At 39.6% G+C, this 16,501-nt stretch overlaps 1 protein-coding gene and 1 pseudogene across 2 annotated transcripts in view; both read left to right on the forward strand.

Annotated features, from left to right (window-relative positions):
- NELL1 (neural EGFL like 1) overlaps positions 1-16,501 on the forward strand; it is a 1,027,621-nt gene that overhangs the window by 376,394 nt on the left and 634,726 nt on the right. The window lies entirely within an intron of this gene.
- On the forward strand, positions 15,111-15,479 carry LOC122675930 (annotated as a pseudogene).

A 16,501-nucleotide genomic window follows, 5' to 3' on the forward strand; every position in this document is an offset into this window, starting at 1 on the left:
TCAAGGTCAGATGGCTAAGTGAAGACAATGGGTCTGCTTCACCTGAAGACCCCTGCTCTAAATAATTGCATCCTGCTGGTTTTTGTATGCCAGCCTGCATCGCTGTCCTTCCCTTTCTTAGAATAACAGATGCTATTAGTCCTGTGGGTCATTGTCTTCTGGTGGCCTGTGACATGTCCCTTCTCAGCGTTGTACCAAGGATGAACAAGTGTTCTTTGGTGGAAGGTAGGAGAATCAATGCTAGTGGTATTTTTCCTTTCATGAAGGAGCACAAGGGAGTAGGTGAGGGGAAGGTTTAGGATCAACATTTATTTTAAATGACATTTGTAGGAAAAATGTTATGCCCATTGGTTTAGTTCTTACAACGCAGTAATTCACTATGTCAGAGAGTACTGGCCCGCTGGCCAGCATCATAGGACTTCTCCAACTGAAGCTCAAAAACCTCTCATGATTACTTTGGGAAAGCCTGACTCAGCTGTTTCCTCTCTATCTCTGTTTTTTTTTTTCTACTTAGTTTTCCAGCTCCTGCAGGGCAGAGACCATGTCTTATATTAGCAGGGAGCAAAGTACTCATGACTATTAACCAAAGTAAACAAAACTCAGTTCCAAACTGCAGAATAAAGGAATATGTGACGACATGAAGTCTGTTCTCACACATCCTCTGTTGAGAATCTTCACCCCAGGCCCAGAGTTGATACTGATCTTCATGCCTGTTGATTCCTCCACTCTACTGTTAACACTTAAAGAGGCCCATGGAGTATGTGCAAATAATGCTGTGGTTCTCTCAGAACTGGCTTGTCTCAGGGATAACCACCTCTCAGGTTCTGGGATTCTTCCAATGGATCCAGAAGGCAGAAGGTCAGTTTTGTTAGGTAGTTAGAATAGGAAAAAGGAGTCCAGAATGGCGGTGGCCAAAAGACAAAAAAGGGAAAAGCCCACGAAAATAGAACAAAGGAAGGTCTGAGGACTGGAGTGAGGACCTCAGATAAAACAAACAGCCCTCCTGGATAGCCCAGTTTACACAGGGCAGGCTCGGCGGGGGGAGTGGGGCAGGGGGGAGGTGGGGTGAGGAGACAAATGTATAAAAGCAGGAAGCCTAGAAGGATTGAGACTGCTCTCTTTCTTGTGTCTTTTGGGTCAGCCTGCCCTCATGCCTTGAATAGGTATATTCCTTTGCTTTCTAAATAAAACTGAGCTGTAACATGGAGCTGTAAACTGATCCGTCTGAGGAAATTACATGGGGCTGTAACACTGGTCCGTCACTTCAAATTTTTGTTGAGACAAGACAGAACTGAGGAAATTACACACTCCCCTGACAGTTTCAAGTACAATTTTCTTACAGTTTACAGTTCAGAAAAGACTGTTTGTTTGTTTGGATTTTTAGTACGATGCAGTTTAGTGCCCTTGAAACCATAGCATGTTCTCTGGAACAGTTCATGTCGTGGACAAAGATAAGCAGATAAAAGGCATTAGAAGGTGCTGAGCTGCTGATGTGGGCCAGGCAGTGCTGCACAGGAGGGGGGTGAAGCTGAGCTGTGCTTCAGGGGTCCTTGAATGCACAATTCCTGCTGCAGCTTAGCTTTCTCAGGGGGCTGGCTCCTTTTGCACACCTGTTAGAAAAATCAGGTCGATAAATCTCTGCAGAGAAACACATGCCTCTGAACTTGGTTCTTAGAAACTCATTGATTCCTTGCAGAACTGGGCTTCCTGGTGGCTCAGATAGTAAAGAATCTGTCTGCAGTGCTGAATACCCAGATTTGATGCCCTGGTCATCCCCTGGAGGTCCCCTGGAGAAGGGAATGGCAACCTACTCCAGTATTCTTTCCTAGAGCATTCCATGAACAGAGGAGCCTGGCGGCTACAGTCCATGGGGTCACAAAGAGTCGGACAGGACTGAGTGACTAACACACACACACTATATATATAAATATAATTTTATAATCACAAAGTCTAGAGTGTATGTATATACACTGTAGAAGCCCTGATATGAATACATTCTTGAGGGGATAGAAAAATGTTTTTCACCTAGCACATAAGGTTTTCTTGTTGGAGGCTTTTCTTTGGAGATTCTGGTTTAATTAGCTCAGAGCAGACAGGGACATCAGTATTTTATTTGGGAAGTCATTTTTTTTTTTTTTTTTTTAAGGATCTCCCCGTGATTCTAACATGTGGCCAGGACTGAGAACTACAGCTTTAGGCAACCTCTGATCTTGGTGCTAAGAGAACCGTTTCCTTCTGCAGATTTCCTGGAGTACTTTGGCCAGAGGAAATATGGCCCATTCAGAGCCAAAAGAAACAAAAGCAAAGCAAACAGAAAAAAATAAACAAACCAACCAAACAAAAAAAAAAACCTTTGGGGAACACAGGGACTTTAAATGAATGACTCTATGCTGAAGACCTAATCAGCATTTCAAAGGGCAGTAATAACAGGGAGTGTCCACTGAGGAAAAGCTGGGGTTGGCAAAACCAGTTTTAATTAATTAATATATTTACCTGACAACCAACGGAGTCTGCCTCCCTCCTGATTCTATTCTGATATTCTTTTCTCTCTCTACAATCCTTTCTTCTTCCCTCTCTTTTGTATCCACACACTCTACCTTTCTTCCTTTTTCCTTCTTCTTTAATTTATAGTTTTCTCCACTTTCCCCTCCTCCACTTTTCTTATTTCTCTCTTTGGCCAGAGCATGAAATGGTGTATATTTTGTGTTGTCTCCAATGTTTATTGAGGAATTGTGTGTTCCAGTGATTTATTTTAAAAACAAATTAGTTGTACAGTTGCCCTTTCATAAATTAAAAAGCTCTCAGGTTGTTATCTTTAATATGTTGCCCTGAACATTTTGCCTCCCCCCCACCCCAACTCTGCTCCCTACCTCCTATGAGTTCTTGGAACCTGATAGAAAATAGATTCCCTCTCTGGGTTAGTGCAACACAGGTTAAGTTAGAATCACCTGAGTCAGCTAATGTTTCTTTCTCATCCTCTGATCATGTGTATATTTGTAAGTATTGACTTTAATGTTTCAGAAACGGAGCACTGAAGTACAGAACCATTTGCTTCCCCATAAACATCTTATTTGGATGTCAGGGATGTGCTTGTTGCATTGTACCTCTCTGACATTCACTGAAGGTGGTAGAGACAGGGGTTTTGTCTTCAATAAATGCCAAAGTTAAGCTTAATTTAAACTTCATATCATAGTTGGGTCTTAGTGTCTTCCTTTGACACAGTTGTATTTTTATCCCTTTGGCATTTGTTTAACAAATGTGTTTTGTTTCAGAGGTTAATCTTTGCTGACTTTCCCAGCTCATATCAATTCTCTCTCTACATCTTCCTCCTCTCCCTCATCATCATTATCACCACCACCATCATTGTGTCTCCCCAAAGGCACCAGGAAAACTTAAATGAGATCTGAGTCCCCGGGCAAGAGCCTGACCTTCCAGGGTTGTCTCTGGAAAATCCACTCTAATGACTTCACCTAGATTCATCTGATTTTTCTGAGTTCCAAACTTATTTTTTTTTCCCCCCTGAATCGTGAATCTTAGATTCAGGCTTGCAGTGCCAAAGGGAAGCAGGCGAGGAAGAGGGGAACAGGAGAGGCCTTGAATAAAGGATATGGGAAGGACGTTTGATTTAAATAAAGGGAGGAATCACCTAATATGTTAGCTTCCAGCTTTCATTCCTCTCTCCATTCACCACTTCTCTAACAGAAAAAGAGTGGAAAAACCGTTAACCATTTTATTTTGATGGCAGGGACATTATACCTGAAAACAGGATTGAAGATCTTAAAATTTCTCCATCCTCAGCAAGACCTCTAGTGACCTGCTGAATAGGTATTTGAGAGATTGCCAGTACAGAACTAAATGGAGTGATCAGAAGCTCGTCATGATATATTAGATGATGGGTACACACACGTTTGGGGAAGTGACAGCCTGTAGTATTGGATGTTGGCTTGTGAATTGAACTTTAAAATTATATTACATATTTTTTAGGAGTCAGCAGAAGAGACTCTGTCGAACAGGCATATTCTATAAGAAAACTGTTATGCATGCCTGGATTTAGGAACTGTAGATGGTTAGGAAGGGTCCCTAATTTGTCCTAGTTTGGGTTACAGCCCTCTCACAATTAGAAGATATGATGTACCTCTGTGGTTGGGTGGTTTGCCCTTTATGAGATACCATTTGATCTTTCAGTGGCACAGACACCTGTTAGAGAGGAAGTGACTTGCCTGGAGTGCCTTTTGCGAGGGCAGTCTCTTTTGATATTCTAATAGTGTTGTTAGCTAATAGTGTTGTTAACGAGAAACTTGGGGGATTGGGGTCTTCTGTGATTGGTTTTCAGTTACATATCTGAGGCTAGTTAACCTATTTGTTTAGGACCCAGTGATAATGAGAACCAGGCTCTGACCTCATATGATTCAATTTCAGAAATGCTTTATCATCATCTTTGATCTGTTTTATTTTCTTTGAGTTTCTGTTCCTCTTAGCATGTTAACTTTTCACTGTTTAACTCTGGGTGGGGGGGGTGGGCAATAAGATATTTAATGTTGCTGATGCTTTTGTAAATAGGGAGTTCTAAAATTTATTTGTGAATTTTATTTTGCTCAGTTTGAGTGGCAAATGTGTTCAATTTAGAGAATGAAGATAAAGATCATTGATGATTTCAGCCCCCCTCCACCATAGATATAATTACTGTTCATGTTTTGGTACATTTATGTCTAGGCTTTCAATATGCATAATATATCATTATTGACAGTTTTTATATCAACATCTATAGTTGAATAAAACGGATATTATAGTTTTAATACCATATTTCCCCTTAATATTATTAGCATTTTCCTAAGATATAAATTTTTTTTAGAAAATAATCTATAATGACTGTGCAGTATTGCATTACACAGATATACCATCCTCTGCACTTCTATATTGTGAGATATTTAGGTCATTTTCAATTTTCACTTCTATAAATAATGCTTCAGTGAAGATCCTTGTACATAAGACTTGTTTAAATTCCCTTTGAATATATTCTTATGTTAATAGTCAGAATTTTTTTTTTTCATGTAAAACACAATTTCTGTGGAACTTGCTAATTCTATAAAATATTCTTTAAATTTTTTTGACAGGTGCCAGGTAGCGTTGTGTTCTGGGTAGACACTGAATTACAGTTGAAAATCATGAGTTTGAGGACAAGTTCTGCCACTTTTTGGGTGTGTGACATTGGGAAAAGGATACACTACTCTGGTCATTTTTGCTTTCTTGTTTGCAAAACGGAGGCTTCCTTTGTGGCTCAGCTGGAAAAGATTCTGCCTGCAATGCGGAGGACCTGGGTTCAATCCCTGGGTTGGAAAGATCCTCTGGAGAAGGGAAAGGCTACCTACTCCTATTCTGGCCCAGAGAATTCCATGGACTGCAAAGAGTCAGACACGACTGAGCGACTTTCACTTCCCTTTACTTGCAAAATGCAGAATGTGAAACTTGTCCTACTTTCCCTTTTCTGGTTGTTGTGAAGATCAGATGAGGCAGAGAGAATAGCATTACTTCGTCAACTCTAAAGAACTTTCTTCTCATGAGGTTTTTATTAATATTTCTTTGTACAGCAGCTATTTTTTAATTGAGGCATATTTTTTAATTTAGTGTTTTAGACAAACGAAAGACACAAAATTAAAAGAAGTAAGCATGCAACCAACATCCATTTTAGGAAATACAACTCTTATTTAATTGAGGCATTGTACCACTCCAATGACATGGCCTCTCCCTCCCCTTGGAAAAGTTACTCTTCAGAATTAGGTTTTTATCCCTCCTAGTATGTGTTTTTTACTTCACTGACTTTGACATTGTCCCCTTTATTTCTCTATTTCTGGTTGTTATCCTTAAAGTTTTAACATCCAAACTGAGTATCCCAAAATCTAACATTATTATTTTTGTCCTTCTTCTGAATAGACCATACTTAGAATCCTTGAAGTCCAACCATCTCTTTCATGTTACTTTTTTTCAGAATTTTAGTTCTATTTTGTTTGGTTATTATCCTAGCTAATTATATTGCCTAGCTATTGTTGATGTGATTTATCAACAAGATCTTTGTTCACCATTCTTTCCTTCCTGCCCGTCTTTTGTTCTGGCTTACTTTTCTTTTGTCGGAGGGTATCCATGAGAAATTTCCTCAGTGAGAGCTATTAGTGGTAAACATATTAGTCTTTCTTTGTTTGAAAATGACTATTTCAATCTTATTCTTGAATAATCACCTCTGTGTGTAATTCTAAGTTGTCAGTTATTTTCTCTGTATTTTAAAGCTATTATTCCAGTTTGCCAGCTTCGTCTTTGTTGATGTGGCCAGGTCTGCTGCTGTGGTTGTCAGGATTCTCTTGTGGGTGATGCTTGTCAGTCTGACTGCTCTGTGTAATCTTGTTGTTTCCTTTGGTTATCTGAAGTTTTATAAGGATTGATCCATTTCTTTTTATAATTATAAAGAAATTGTCTTAATTGTATGGTATCAATTAAATTATATTAATTTACAATATAATTAATTATAATAGTGTAATTAATACAATAAATTTGAGAATTGGTGAGTATCATAAAATTTGGAAAATATTCAGCTTTTCTGTTTAAGTATTGGCTCTTTCTCACTCTTTCTCACCTCTCTCCCTTACAACTCTGCTTATATTTTCTCAGTCTGCCTTTCATGTCTCTTTACCCTATTTCTATACTTTCTGTGAAAAGTGCTGTGTTGCATTCTTGGTGGTTGGTTATACCTGTTAATATTCCCTGGGGCCAGGAATTCTGTGGTGGTCCAGTGTTCTGTACTTAGTCCTCCCACCCCAAAGGATATCTGCCTGTGAACAGATTCTTTCTTTAGTCACTGAGTTTATAATTTCAGTGATCATACACATATATCATATATATATATATATATGTATACATATATATTTTTAGAAGCTATGTTAATTCTTTTTAAAATCTCCCTGATCCCTTTTGATAGCATCCTTTTAATTTGTTACATTTTCGAGTTCTTTTTCAATGTTAAAAAATCATTTAAAATTTATGTATTTTGTCATATACACTGGAAAATTCTATAATCCAAAGTTGTTATTAGCCTTATTCCAGTGTTATTTTTCTGCTTACTCTCACAGTTTCTTGCTTCCTTGTTTTTTTTTTTTCTCCCCCCTCCTCCTCTTTTTTTTTTCCTTTGTAATTGTGGATTGTGAACTCGTTTTCAGTACTAGTTAGCTATGGGAATCTTACGAAGCCTGGCTTAAAAGTGTGCTTGTTTAGACCAGCACTTTTCAACAGAAATTTCTGAAATGATGGAAATAATTTCTATGTCTGCTGTACAGTAGGGTAGCCACTAGTCACATGTGGCTATTGAGGATTTGAAATGTGGCTAATTTGAAAACCTGAACTTTAAATCAGATTTTTCTATTAAAATTTAATTTAGTCACTTATGGCTAGTGGTATCCTTACTGGATAGCACAGGACTTTTTGCTTCTTCTAGGTAACGCTTTGAAACTACTTAGTTGAGGCCACTTTTTGTTACTGTTTAGCCTATAACATCTATCCCATGCTACAAAGATGAATAGATTTGATCTGTAACTGTCAGTATAGGCCTGTGGTTAAACAAATTCAGAGTATATTTTTATACATACAAGAGAGGTGCATTCCTGATCTGTCTTCCTTTTCTGGTGGGCAGATTAATTTTCAGCCCATACTTTCCCCAATTCATGTATGATTCTTTAAGAGTGCAAGCTTTATTTAAAGATTTTGTTTCTAATCTTGTGAAAAATCTTAATTCTTCTTGCCTGAACAGTAAAACCTGATGGTTATGTGGTCATCAATCTTTCATATCTATGGTTTTTAGTTCCCTCTTCCTTTTGCTGCCTGCAAATTTTGTTCTGTCCTTGCAAGCTCAGATATTTATTTGATGAAATGGGTTTGCTATATTTTATCTGACATTACCCATTGTTATGAAATAGGCAGTTATCAGGACATTTACTGTTCCTTACTGCTGAAAATGGAAGTGTCTCCAGTTGCTCTAATTTTTTGTAGTGGAAGATAGACACTGGAAGCCTTTCATGCTTGGTGTGGGGAGTGATATTTGTTGGTAGTTAAATAACAGAATAAAAAGGAACTAGGTCTTTTTAAAGGGCCATTAAGTTCATGAATAAAATAGATGAAACATGATATTTTGTATTGGCAACTGAATACTGTTAACTTGCTTATAGTTAGGGTTTAACGTACCTTGATTTTGAGCAAGCTGCAAGCATGCTATTCTGCCAGCTGCATCAGGGCTCATAGGATTATCAATTTGTGGGCCACAAATTCATGCTGTGAGGGTTACATTATCTTATTGCAACTGTCCAAGAAATCTGGAAGATAATAATGAGGTTCAATCATCAAGGCAATAGGTTGTAGACACTTTTGTTTTGATTGCTTTTTGGGAAAGATGATCTTGGTTTGAAGAGTCTCTTGGTGTTAAGTAGTCAATGTATGTTCCATCCCTCTCCATTTTGAAATGCATATATGAATTAGATGCTAACACAGAAAAAAACAATTTATGTAATACAAAAAGAGAAGGCTGTGGGTAGTTTGTATTAGAAAGAATGTAGGACTACTCTGTGGCTAATAAAAACAGGGAAGGGCTAGCGGTGATGTCTCTTTTCATGAATCTTAATTTTATTCTCTCAGCACTATCGTAATTACCAGTATACACTGAACACGTAACATATTCTAGGTACTGTTCTAAAAGCTTACTAGTTTTTCTTTTTAACCCTTCACCCACTATATAATGTATGTTCCACTATAATTTCTATTTTCCATTGAGAACCTAGGTAAAAAGCCCTAGGGGTTGAGAGGGATTGAGAAACTTGCTCAAGATCACATACTAATGCGTAGAGAGACTCAGTTTGAACTCAGACTCCAGTGCCTGACTCTTACCCATTGTATGTCATGTTAGAAATACTCTAATGTTGCATATATTGATTTCTGTAACTGCAGAACTGATGGTGTAAGTGAACATTTTTGGGCTTCCCTCGTGGTTCATATGGTGAAGAATCTGCCTACAATGCAGGAGACCCAAATTTGATCCCTGGGTTGGGCTGGTACCATGGAGAAGGGAATGGCTGGCTACCCACTCAAGTATTCTTGCCTGTAGAATTCCATGGACAGAGGAACCTGGTGATCTACATAGGTGTTCTTTTTGTTGTAATAAGGTGTTTTAAATTTTCTTTCTCACATAGCAGGATGTCAGCATGCTGGTTCAATGATGCTGTCAGGGATCTAGGCTCTCTTATTTTCCTTCCTTGCATCCTTAGTATGTTTTGTTTTAATCTTCAGGCTCACCTCATGGTTGCAAGATGACTTCCATGCTCCAGACATCACATTCTTGTTCAAAGTAGGAGGAAGGCAAAAGTGGCAACTAGGTCTGTGCCTTTAATGGGGATAGAAAATACTTTTCCTGAAGCCTTCACAGAGTCAATCTCTTCTGTCTCACTGGGAAGTATTGTATCACACGGCCACCCCTGGCTGCAAAGGATGTTGGAAAAGTGATTGTTTCACCTTTTTCAAACTCTTTAGTAGAAGATAGGCAAGGGAGGAATTGGGAATGAGTATTGAGATAGTTAAGTAAGTGTCTGTTACATTGCAGTGTTGGAAACTTAAAATGATTGAAATCTACTTGATGAGATGAATTTTCTGGGACTCACCTGGGTGGAAGCCTGGAAGACCCACTTGCTTTAGCTCTGCCTTCTGCATGCTTGTATTGGTGAGGACCCTGAAGACCTTAGTCTATAGCCCCAGCCCCATTCAATCCCAGAGCCAACATGTGTACACCAGCTGGTGGTTGGGATCTGGAATTGATCTTGATGTTCTAGCATCAGGTTTCTGAAATGGAATACCTAGTTTTCACCTATTTTCTCAGTGCTCTAGTTACTCTCTAAGTGCCAAAGAATTTCTCTAATTCCCAGGGCTGGAGTTCACCTTTGTTTCTTGTCTGTAATTCGAACCATCCTTGGTACCCCAATGCATTGGTCTTTGGTTGGGACACCTGTGTTAATTTTTTGTGGGCCTTTCCCCTTGGCACTCTTTACTAAATCATGACACCATCACTGCCAAGGAGCTCCTGCTGCCTGTTATGGCTTCCACCTGTGTGTTAATCAGGATGCCACCAGAACAGTCCCAGGTTCAACATGACTTGGGGATACTCTTGATTTTTAAATGTCTTCTTCTCAGGCTTTTGTTTTCCTAAATTTGACATCTTGTTTGTCTTCTTGTTACATGCATCACTGCCAAGGTTGCCCAAGCTGTATTAGTTTTGATGACCTACTCTGTCCTGTGTCCACACCTTCCTAGACCTGAGGCAGAAATGCCCAATAGACTTCTGAGTCCTAGTCTCTTCCAACCATAGCCAGTTTTAACATGGCCTGGGAATTCCCTGATGATCAGGATACTTTGCAAACCTCACTTTCTAGTATCTAAAATTTCGCAACTAGCAAGTTGTTTCTCATTTTAGTCAATTTAACAAGGAATTATTGGTACCTACTGGGTTCTAGGTCCTGTGGTAGGAATGCAGTTAAATAATACATTAGGAGCTACGTTACCTGCTTAGCAGAGAAGACCAAAATCAACACAGTATGTCAACAATGTGACGGTGTTGTGAAAGAGGTAATACACAATGGAAATGCAAGAGGGTCTAATATAACTCAGGAGGGACAGGGTGAGACCTCTACATTAGGGAGAGGGGAAGGTGGGTCAGGCAGCCTGCAGGGCCAGGAGAAGGGCAAGTGTGGTAGATACAGGGAACTGAAAGGAGGCTGGTTTCATGGGTGAGCAGACACGGCATCCTGCCTTTAGTAAGCCTTCACCTTTGGTTTACTGCTCTGCTCTTGCCATCTTGAAATTCTTAATAGTAATGTTGAACACAGGGCTCCCTGTTTTCGTTTTGCTACAAATTATGAAGCCAGTCATGATTGAGAGGAATCCAGTGGCCATCTGGGGTCAATGGAGAACAAGTAGGCAGTTGGTGGAGAGAAATGCCTGTCAAAAGGTGACAAAAACTGCCTCTTGTTCAATCATTTATATTCAACAATTATTTAATGACTACTGCACATGCTAGACACTCTGGCAGGTACTGGGAAGCTGCAGGGAACAAAACCAAGGAATACAAATTGCTGCTGTCCTGGTGCTTACTTTCTAGTGGAGGAGACTGACAATAATAGATACAATGTGTGAAGTAACAAGTGCTCTGAAAAAGAAATGTAGAGTGGGAAGAAATGGTGGGGAGATAGAGCGTGTGTGTGCTGTTTTACATGGGTTGGTCAGGGAAGGTGTTGTTCTGTAGTAATAGATGAAGCACGTGGCAGAGGGGATGGGGTAGGAGGTGAGCAGAGAGGTGATTGTGCAGGGTCCTTGTAGACAACTGTACGTAAGGACTTTGGATTTCACTCTTAGTAAAATAGGAAGTCATTGAAGAGTTTCCAGCAGAAGAATGACACATTCATTTATAGCTTCCAAATGTCATTCTGAGGTGTATATTGAGAAGAGAGTGACGGCAGGCAAAGGGATAACCAAGAAAATCCATTATGATGTTATTATAAAAGTTATGCACAAGAGGCTGGTGGCCTCAATAGAGTTCTACTGCAAAAAGTCACAAGAAGCGGTTGGCTTCTTAGATAGACACGTCATGATGTTGATAGGATTTGTTGATGAGATGGAGTTTCATATTTGAGAGAGTGAAATTGAGGTCGCCCCCATGTTAGTCACGTCTGTGTTAATGTGAATAAGTTTATCTAATCCTTATCAAAGCAAATTTGATAAAGGAGATAAAAAAATTCAAGAATTTGCAAAGGAAACAGAAAGGAAAGGTTGGAAACAGTTTGGAGGAATAGCATATGCTTACAGTTTTGCCTTAATAAGTTTTATGAGAAAACTAGTGAAATTACATTTTGTTCATACTGTCCACAGGACTGAAACAAAATATTAGTATAAAGTTTGATAGAGATAAGATTGAAAAGGACCCCCAGAAAAGGAATATGAAATATTGAGCTTGCTGAACTGCATGATCTTTAGAGTAATTTTTTTTCATTTATACTAAGAGTTCTCAAAATATTGTCTGACAGCAGATACTGGTCTAGTTATATTGGAGTCACCATCAGCATTTTAAAAAAATAGAGTTTCTTGGGGTCCATTGCTCCCAAATTCTGATATACAACATTTATTGGGTGTATTGTCTTGTAATGTGTGTTAGTCACTCAGTCGTGTCTGATTCTCTGCGATTCAATGGACTGTAGCCCATCAGGCTCCTCTGTCCGTGTAATTCTCCAGGCAAGAATACTGGAGTGGGTTGCAATGCCTTCTCCAGGGGTTCTTCCTGATCCAAGGATGGAACCTCCTGCATTGCAGGCAGATTCCTTAGCATCTGAGCCACAAGAGAAGCCCCCAATTGTTTTATAATGTGTCCTCTATTGATTGCAATACATAGGTATTTGGGAAAATGTTGGTTTATAATACCTTTATTTATTTCTTCATTTTTGGTTGCGCTGGGTCATCGTTGCTATGTGTGGGCTTTCTCTAGTAGCTGGCACTACTCATTGGAAAAGACCTTCATGCTGGGAAAGACTGAAGGCAAGAGAAGAAGGGGGCAACAGAGGATGAGATGATTGGATGGCATCACTGACTCACTGGACATGTGTTTGAGCAAATTCTGGGAGACAGAGAAAGACAGGGAAGCCTGACATGGTGCAGTTCATGGGGTCACAGAGTCGGACATGATTTAGTGACTAAACAACAGCAAATCTCTGGTTGCAGTATGGGGGCTTCTCATTCAGCTGGCTTCTCTTATTGTGGAGCACCGCTTGAGGCACGGACTTCAGTAGTCTCCACATGTGGACTTAGCTTCCCTGAGGCATGTGGGATCTGTCTTCCTGGACCAGGAATCGAACTTGTGTCCCCTGCACTGGCAGGGGATGCTTAACCACTGAACCACCAGGGAAGTCCCATAATACTTCTTTAATACTTAATCAAAATATTGTCAAGAATATTCTGGATAGGCAAGAAAGCAAAGAGTCAATTAGTCCAGGGATTGTGTGCATAATGAGTCAGTCAGGGATTTATAGGATGTGGGGTTAAAATCTGTTAGTCTCCATGCCTTTTAAAGCTTGAGGAAATTAAAAAAAAAAACAAACAACAACCAACCTATTTGGCACAATAGTTTGATTGCATTTCCTTTTTTTTTTTTTAAGAATATAATAGTGTATTTTAGCTAGTAATTCCTGTTGACAGTGATCTTCCCTCAAACCTTTAAATGTAACATTTCATGCTCTGACTTCTCTTGCTGTTGTGAGATTCTATGCTCCTTTTAACAGCCCTTCCATTGTAGGTATTCTTCCTTTTTTCTATTGCAAGAGATTTGTTTTTAATTTTTTTTAGTTTTCCTACTGAAAACTGCCTTGTCATAAATTTCTTTTTAATCCTGATTGGGATGTGTTAATATATGAATCTATATTTTTACATCTAGAAAACTGCTATTATGATTTTAAATGTTGTCTCTTCAGCATTCTTACTTAGGCGGTACATGTACTGACAAGGTTGTCTTGGCAACGTGCTGAAGGGCAAAGAAAGAACACTGGATTAAACAAAAATATGTGTTCTGGAACCAGCTCTGGAACTCACTTGCTTTGGCAGTGGTGTGCTGGGACTGGTTGGAATTTGCTTGGAATGGCTTGTGAGAACATGTCATGAACTTTTCAGACATCTTGACAGCCAGTTTAATATAGCCCATGTTAAATGATGCAAATGTACAATTAAGAAAGCTATATTAAAACAAACGTGATGAATACTGAAACCTCATCATTTCCTAATTATTTTTATATATTTTGCTATTGTTGCCTATGATCTTCTGTCTGTGTGATAGAATTGCTGTGTAATGGTTCTTTGGACTGAAATGTGTCCTCAAGTTCATACACTGAAGCCTGCATCCCAATGTGGCTGCATTTGGAGATAGGTAAGGAGATGATTAAGGTTTAATGAGATCATCAGGGTGGGGTCCTGATAGGGTAAGATTGGTGTCCTTAAATGAAGAGACAGCAGAGACCTAGCACTCTCTCTCTCTCTGCCCCATGAGGTTACAGAGAGAAGGGGACTGGCTGCCTGCAAGCCACAAAAACTCTCACCAAAAACCAAGTCAGCTGGCACCTTGGTCTTAGACTTCTCAGCTTCTAAAAATGTGAAAAAATAAGTTTCTATTGTTCACATCACCCAGTCTATGGCATTTTGTTATGACAGCTTGAGCAGGCTAAGACAAGTGGTATGCTACTGTGCATTTCTTCCCGACTCCACATGAACTGCCATCATGTCAGTAAATTGAAATTGGCCATGCTGTAAGTAGTTACAACACAGAAATTGGCAAATGATACAAATCAAAGTGTATTTGATGTATTGTTTTATTGATTGTGTACATCAGGATTTGACAAACCATAGAACAAAACCATGAAACAAAACCAGCCCAGGACTGGTTTTACATAGCTAGAGAGCTAGGCATGCTTTTTACATTTTTATGAGGCCATAACAACAAACAAACTAAAAAAAGAAACAACAACAACAACAAAAAACCACACCACACACAGAGGAGAATATCTGATACAGATATATACGGCATTCAAATCCTAAAATACCTGTCTGATTGTTCACAGAATGTTTATTGATTCCTAAGCTACACTAAACGTGGTGATGAAGGAAGTGTTAATAATAGAGCAAATGCAATAGCTTTTCATTTCTGTAGTAGTTACCTTGTGAATAGTACAAAAAATAGAGGAAATAGTCTTCTGGGCTTTAAAAATTATTTTCCAAATCAGGAAAAACATCTCTCAGCATAAAATGAACGAAGTTTTGAAATATGTCTTTGTTGTTTTATCTTACTCATTAGATAAGAATATGAACCAACATGCGTGTTGGAACTTTACTTCTTCATCAGTTGCAACCACAGGTTGGCTATGGATTCAGGAATTCAGAGAAAATCAACAAAAGTATTCTGTGAAGCTCAACTGGCTATATAGAGTTTGTAATAAAGACTGTGGCATATTTTATTATTTGTAGTACTACACATCCTACACTACACAGCCATAGTGCCGGCCATGGGTGCTGCGGGTGGAAAGATCAACTGGCCGTGAACGGAGCTGAAGAAGCTGTTCAAGCGATGGTGAGTGTTGAACCAGGAGTGGCAACTGAAACCTCGGGTGGTCAGAGGTGTGATAGACAAAGGACTGATTACGCGGCAACACCTCAAGTAGCGGGCGTCCAGTGCATGTGCCCACATTACTCTGTCTGGGAAGAAGTGCAGAAAACTCCTGCCACAGATCTGATTTGCCTGGAATAAGAAAATAGCCATGGAAGCAGGAGCCCCTCCTAAGCCAACCAGGACTAGTGAACCACAGCCCAAATCAAAAAAGAAGACACAAGGCCCCCAGGATGTAGACATGGAGGGCCTTGAAGATAAGAGCTAAATCTGAATCTCACACCCCTTCCACCAGAAGCTTCTCAAGCTGGAGCCAAGAGGACTCGATGCTTATTTCAGATGATTTTGGAGAAAGTCTTGCTCCTGTTCATTCTCCCTGTATTCCTTTTCCCTAATGGCCTACTGGAGGAGGAAATGCAACCCACTCTGGTATTCTTGCCTGGAGAATCCCCATGGAAAGAGGAGCCTGGTGGGCTACAGTCCATGGGGTCACAAAGAGTCAGACATTACTAAGCACATATCCTTTATAGCAGTAAGACTATGTTAAAATTGTGTACCTATATATGTCTATATTAGGGATAAAGTGCTATAAAATTAATTATTTTAAACTTATTGGCTTAAACTATATATTTATATATATATATATAATCTTACACTTTCTGTGGGTCAGGAGGCCAGCACAGGGTAGCTGGGCTCTATCCCAGTCTGCTCAGGGTCTGCCAAGTTTGCAGTCAAGCTATCAGCTGGGTTGTGTTTTTATCTGAAGGCTCAACAGGGTTGGAAGCTGTTTCCAGCCTCTCTTAGATTATAGCCAGAACTCATTTCCTTGCAGCGGTAAGACTGAAGGCCCTGGCTTCTTTTTGGATGTCAGAAGCTAAAGGCTCCTCTCAGTTCCTGGAGATCACCCTGAGCTCCTTACCCTCTGGGCCTCCCATATGGCCACTTTTTAAAAATCAGTTGGGAAGGTAAAGAGACTCCAGTGAGAGTCTACTAGTAGGACAGAGTCTTCTGTAAGTTAATCACAGAGTGACATCTCATCAGCTTTGGCAGTCACAGATTCTACCTACATTCAGGGGGATGAGCACACACAAAAGCATGGACACCCAAAGATGGGAACCATGAAGTCCACATTAGAGCATGCCCATCACAGTATGTGTATTTTGGGGGTGGGAGGGAGGAGGAGAGTTGATTGTTAAACATTCACCAGCACACCACTGAATGTGGGTCAAGTCATCGGCTTTGAACCTCAGTATACTCATTTGTAAATATTAGGTGTTGGATGCGTGTCTC

The sequence above is a fragment of the Cervus elaphus genome, chromosome 2, assembly GCF_910594005.1.
Source record: "Cervus elaphus chromosome 2, mCerEla1.1, whole genome shotgun sequence".
In the NCBI taxonomy this organism is placed as follows: Eukaryota; Metazoa; Chordata; class Mammalia; order Artiodactyla; family Cervidae; genus Cervus; species Cervus elaphus.